The sequence below is a fragment of the Onychomys torridus genome, chromosome 3 (genome assembly GCF_903995425.1).
Source record: "Onychomys torridus chromosome 3, mOncTor1.1, whole genome shotgun sequence".
Lineage (NCBI taxonomy): Eukaryota > Metazoa > Chordata > Mammalia > Rodentia > Cricetidae > Onychomys > Onychomys torridus.
The window spans coordinates 146252810-146259268 of NC_050445.1; positions in this window are offsets into that span (position 1 = coordinate 146252810).

Sequence of the window (6459 nt, forward strand, 5' to 3'; positions counted from 1 at the left end):
ACAAGGAAAAACACTAAGTCTCAGAGTGACACCCACACTGCTCAAACTCAGAACTGAGAGTGAATGTTTTGCTACAGAGGTGGCTCAGCAGTTAAGAAGGCACACTGATCTAGGAGAGGGCTTGAGCTCGGTTCCTGGAGCACGGTCAAACAGTTCTCAATCACCTGTAACACCCTCTTCTGGCCTCTGTGGGCTCCTGAGCCACGTGCATGTAAACACACACACACACACACACACACACACACACACACATACACACACACAATTAAAAAATTATTTAAATGCTTTAAGTTGCAAACTATCTCACACTGTAATCTCAGCATTTAAATTTAGTGGGAGTTCAAGGACAGAGACAGCTTGGGCAACACAATGGGTTTCAGTCCAGCATCAGCTGCAAAGTGAAACGCTGTCTCAAACAAAACAAAAACCAACTAACCAACCAATTAAACAAAACACTCAAAGACACACACAACTATCTTACTTGGCAAACATGTTTGGACACTACATTTGGATAATAAGAATGCATATTTAGGTGGTATTTGTATACTCTTAATGAAATTAAATCACAGGCTAGACAATGATGTGTTTTAATATGCCAAACACATTTAAGGATTTCAGAAGACAGGGTACTTTTCAAGATGGCCCTAATTATCTGACATTCTTCCTGCCAAGAGGGTGGGTCTCGTCCCCTCTCAAATCTAAGCTGGCCTTAGGCATTTGCCCATGGTCAGTAAAATACAGTGGGGAGTGATGATATATAAATTCCCAGGCCAGGCCGAAGCCTTGCAGCACCTGCATGAAGTCTTGGATTACTTGGTCACCAAATGCTCTCTCCTGAGACACAGCTGCCATGTAAGAGTCCACATTTAGTTTCTCTGGTCAGTAGTGCCAGCTGAGCCCAGCCTGTCAGCTGCTGTCATCAAAGCAAGCTTCCTGGGAAATGCTCCTCTTGTTCCCACTGTCTAGCTGAATCTCTGAACTGAATTCATGTCCATGTCGACAGGAGGGAACTCTTTGCTTTGTTATAATGTTAGCTTTCATTTCGACAGAGTTCTAAAATAGCTTTGTCAAAGCTAAAGCTTTTATCCCTATGGAAGCAGAGAGACCCACAGGCACCAGCCTTCTCCTAAAAGGGCGTATACTCTGAAGTGTTAAAAATATTCTCATAAATAGAATGATTATAACTTCTGTGTGTTCCATAACTGTTGCGACACATTGGAGGGGATAGGGAGTCAGTGTGAGTGAAACAATTAGACATATTGTTGTATCTTATTTTTCTTTCAGGATCACATTGGTTATTTTTTTCCAGAAGAAATAAAAACATATGAATCAAATAACCATTTGTCTTTTCAAAATTCCAAGTGAATAATTGAATTAAACCTGGTGAATAGGAAGGGACTTCACTGAATTCTTACAAGGAAATATGACTTAATGACTCGTGTGTTGTTATAATTAACATTAATGAAAAATTTCCAGAATTATAGTGATCACTAGTAAGTCCCTGTTGAGAACAACCACAATAATCTAATAATGTGGGTTTTCAGCTTTTCAACTTTGGTTGGACTTTTAAAGGCTGAATAATGTCACTGAAGAGCATCTGGTCTTGTCCTCAGGTATCACACTGAAATAAGTTTATTGTCAAGGCAGGATAAGATCATGGTTAAACTTCCATTTTATGTTAGAGCTGTGAATCACTTAAGGACAGGAAACACATTGTTTGACAAATTTATCATTGCTTGAACATCACCTTGAAGGGGAATCTTCACTATCAACTGGACTGGAATTATCTAGGAGACACACCTCTGGGCATTTCACTCACCAAGTAGTGAAGACCCACCTGGAATGTGGGCATCACTATTCCATCGGCTGAGGTCCTGGACTGAATTCAAAAAAGGAGAAAGTAAGTTGGGCGCCAACATTCACCTCTCTCTGCTTCTTGACTGTAGATGCAATGTGACAAGCTGCCTCACACTCCTGCCACCAAGCCTTCTCACCATGACGGACTCTACTCTCAATCCATGAGTCTACATAAACCCTCCCTCCCTTAGGCTGCTTCTGTGGGTGTTTTGTCAGAGCAATGAGAAAAGTAACTAATGCAATCATGGTGTGTACTTACTAAACTAAGAAGGCTACAGTGTCACTCACAGGTAACATGATCTGACATATATATGGTCTGTTGGTGCCTAACACTTTGCTATGCAGTGTATGACTATGGCAGCAGGCAGCAGGCAGGCAGGCACGATGCTGGAGCAGTAGCTGAGAGCTTCCATCTGATACACAAGCAGGGGGCAGAGAGAGAGAGAGAGAGAGAGAGAGAGAGAGAGAGAGAGAGAGAGAGACAGAGAGACAGAGAGACAGAGACAGAGAGACAGAGAGGGGAGAGAGAGCTCCAATAAAAGGCAACATCATCTAATCAAAGGTTCACAAGCATCCAGCAGAAACTGGCTACTGAGGTAGAGATGAAGTTCTCAGTCAAGAATTCTCAAAGAAGAAGCAGGTGTTGCTTATGGGGAGACTTCTAAGTAAAAGAGTACAAATAGGGAGCAGCAGGCAGGGAACACCACCAAATACGGCCCTTACCGCACAGTGGAAGCGCCTGGGGGAGCCCGGCCGCACACGGCTATGCCAGCCCGGCCTCACACGGCTATGCCAGCCCGGCTGGGGATCTGGGCACAGATCTGGCCTTCTTTTCCCAACTGTAAGCATTTTTTTTTTCACTCTGGAAAGGTAAAACATTTTTATTTTATGAGATTTATATAACCGCTTAAAATGAGCATTTTTAAAACAGCAAATGTAGTAATCAAAGAAGATTTCCTTTTTTTGTAGTTCTTTTTTAAAAATTTATTATATTTGTGTTTTAATTTTATACATCAGCCATGGGTTCCCCTGTCTTCCCCTCTCCTGCCCCCCCCCCCACCTTCCCCCAGCCCCTCCCCGTAAGCATTTTTGTAACATGGTACCGACCATAGTACTCCCAGTCAGCAGTGGTCCTTCTTCTGTTGTTCTCACAGTGTCCTTATTACTGAGAAGTTTGGATGTTTTCTCTCCCTGTTACAGTGTCAATGGATCAACCTGGATTTTGGAGGACACCTGGAGAGAACCAGCTCCCTCAAGGTGTTCACCTGTGAGCCATGACATGTTCTCTCTCTCTCTCTCTCTCTCTCTCTCTCTCTCTCTCTCTCTCTCTCTCTCTCTCTCTCTCTCACACACACACACACACACACACACACACACACACAGCCTCCTTGATGCCGTTCTTTTCCTTCATATGCAATGTTTAGGTCATCAGGAAATCTTCAAACTATAAACATACTCTGGACACTTTTCACTGCTCCAAGTGACAAACTCCTCTTCCTCGCTTTGCTGGAATGGACCTCTGCTGCTCATTGGCTCCTGTTCCTGTGGCCCCGGCTCCCATCTGCACTTACTACAGCGTGTCCTGACTTAGCAGCAGAGGAGTTCTCTTAGAAGCTGATTTGATCATTTCATCCTGTGCTTCAGTCCTGGAAGGGGCCTATCCATTTCCTACAGAAGAGCACTCAAGGCTTACGGCAGTCCTGAGTCCTTTCTTGGCCTCCTCTTGGTCCTTACATAAGCTCTTCTGGCCCGTGTTCCCCTCTGCTCCCTGTGGAACCCCTCTGACCTTCCAGCCACCCCCTAGCCACAGAGGTTCGTCTTACTTTGGGGTCTTTGCACTGGCTATTTCCTTAGTATAGTTCTGTTCCCACCTATCCATCCGCCCAGTTACTTAGCTACCATTCAGCATTTTCTGCTCTCACGTGACCTCACTGGTAAAACTCACATACCATCCTCTTCACAACATCTCTGAAGTCATCCATTCGCTTCTGCTGTTCTTTTCAACTTTGCCATAGCACTATCACTTCCTAAAATGATGTCATATGCTACATACATGTTTCCTCCGCACCTGCTGGGCAAGCGTTTGTTTTGCTTGTCTGTTGCTACATCTAATTTCCTAGGGATGTATCTGGTTCACTGGAGGGGCTGAATAAAAAGTTTGTGAAGTGAATACATGATGAGAAAATCTAAGACTAGTTTAGGCCAAACAGTAGAACCAAACTCAAAACAAACAAACAAAATCAACAACAAAAACCAGGATGCAGATTGAAGCATGCTGAGTAGAGAAGAGGATTGGCCAGTTCCACACGGCCTCACAGATTCTCACCCCGTCTAGTCCTGGCTAGTGGAACCACACCATGAGTTCGTGATCCAGGAGAGGGTCCCTCTGTTCCTCACCACGCACCTTGGACGTTTGGTCCTGAAGAAGGTCTTTACTCTTCCTCTTTCATCTCTCCATTTTACACGAGACTTTTAAGGGCTGGAGAGATGTCTGCTTTTCCAGAGAACCTACCTGGGTTCAAATCCCAGCACTCACATGGCAGCTCAAAACTGTCTGTAACTCCAGTTCCATAGGATCAGGCATCCTCACACAGACATACAAGTAGGCAAAAACAAACAAACAAACAAACAAACAAACAAACAAACAAAGACTCTCATTACGTGAGGCGTTTAGAGGAACTGGCTGCATAATACGGGAGCATGGAGGCTTGCATGGATGAGGATGGCCTTTGCTGCCCTGGCGAAGGCCAATTTCAGATTATGGCAGCATGGGAGAGAGGGATGCCATCTGAGAGCATCCAGCCAGTCATCTCTTCCCAGGCTGATGTCCAACATGTTGATTTGAGTACTCAGGTGAATACTGTTTGCCTGAGACCCTGTCTCACATAAACAGACTAGAATGCCCAAGGCCACATAGTCGATGTGTGAAACAGCCAGAATTTGCCTCCTGGCAGTTTGACAGCTAGGTTCACACTCTCAGGCACTTGGCAGCACAGCTCTGGATATTCAAGAACAGTGAGAGAGGTAGGGCGTGTGCCTACAGCTGAGTGCAGCAGGAGGTGGCTTGTCCTCCTGTATAATTTACTCTGTGGCTCAGTGGCCATCTTATAATCCCTGTGTCCTTAGGGTATGTGCCTTGGATGAAGACGAACAACTCTGTGAACTTGAGCATCCAGAAGCAGTACTGATTCCCAGCAGTGATCTGATTGACTTGTCTATCCCTCTTCCTCTGTAGACAGCAGTTAAAAGTCCCTCCATTAGTTCTATGCCATGCTTCCGAACAGGCGATTCTGTCATGTAGGCCAGGCTAGCCTCAAACTTGCTCTGTAGCTGAGGATGAATTTAAACTCCTGATCCTCCTGCCTCCACCTCCCAGGTGCTGCACATCTCATCACACTGGGCTAGCCTAGGCCATCCTAATGAGCCTCCCAGTTCATTGTAAATTAAATAGAGAAAATAGTGCCAATGGCCTCCTTATAGGGTAAAATCAGATCATTCACATAATGAGCAAGTACCTGGGACACAATGAATGCGTCATAAGTTTTAGCTATCAATAGCTCATTTTTGTTTTAAACTTAAAAACAATCCTTTTAGATTTATTGATTTTATATGTATGAGTGTTTTGCTTACATGTATATATTTGCACCATGTAGGTATCTGGTGCTCTCAAAGGTCAGAAGAGAGTCACAGACAGTTGTGGACCACCATGTAGGCCCTGGAAACCAAACCCAGGTCCTCTGCTAGAGCCACAAATGCTCCTAACTGTTAAGCTGCCTCTCTAGACCTTTGCTTTGTTTTCGAAACAGGGTCTTGATATGTAACCCAGGCTGGCCTGGCAGCCTCCTGAGTGCTGGGATTACCTGGCAATAGTTCTTGTAAAAATTCTAATGAATCTATATTAATAAAATTATGTACTGTGAACAAGTGTGTGTATGTGTGTGTGTGTGTATGTATAAGAGAGAGAGAGAGAGAGAGAGAGAGAGAGAGAGAGAGAGAGAGAGAGAGAGACTCATGTATTCCAAGCTGTCCTCAAACTTGCTATACAGCTAAGGATGACCTTGAACTTCTGATCTCTCTCCCTCTACCTCTTCAGTGCTGGGATTACAGGTGTGTACCACCACAACCAATTTATGTGATGATGGGGATGAAACCCAGGGATTCATGAATGCTAGGCAAGTACCTTGCAATCAGACTACACCCCAAACCCTATTGTGAACAAACGTATCTTTATGAAGTAGATGTAAGATGGGGATTAGAAATCATAGAGGAAGCAGTTGTTACTGGAGGAATCAGGGTAAACTTTGAAGTTGCTGAAGCTGGACCTTGGGCAGGGTAGAGAGCGATGGGGGAGTCTAGAAGCGAGAGCATAGTAAAGTGGGCAGGAGGCCCTGGGAGAGCTTGTCAGAGGAACCTCTGGTTGCCCCAGTGCTTTTGGAGAATGAGGGGCCCAGGAGAGAGGAGAGACACCAGGGGAGAAGAGGCTGGGGCCTGAGCCAATTTATAAATGAGTTTTTAAAGATCTGGTGTGTGTGTGTGTGTGTGTGTGTGTGTGTGTGTGTGTGTGTACATAAATCCACAGAGGCCAGAAGAGGAAGTTGGATC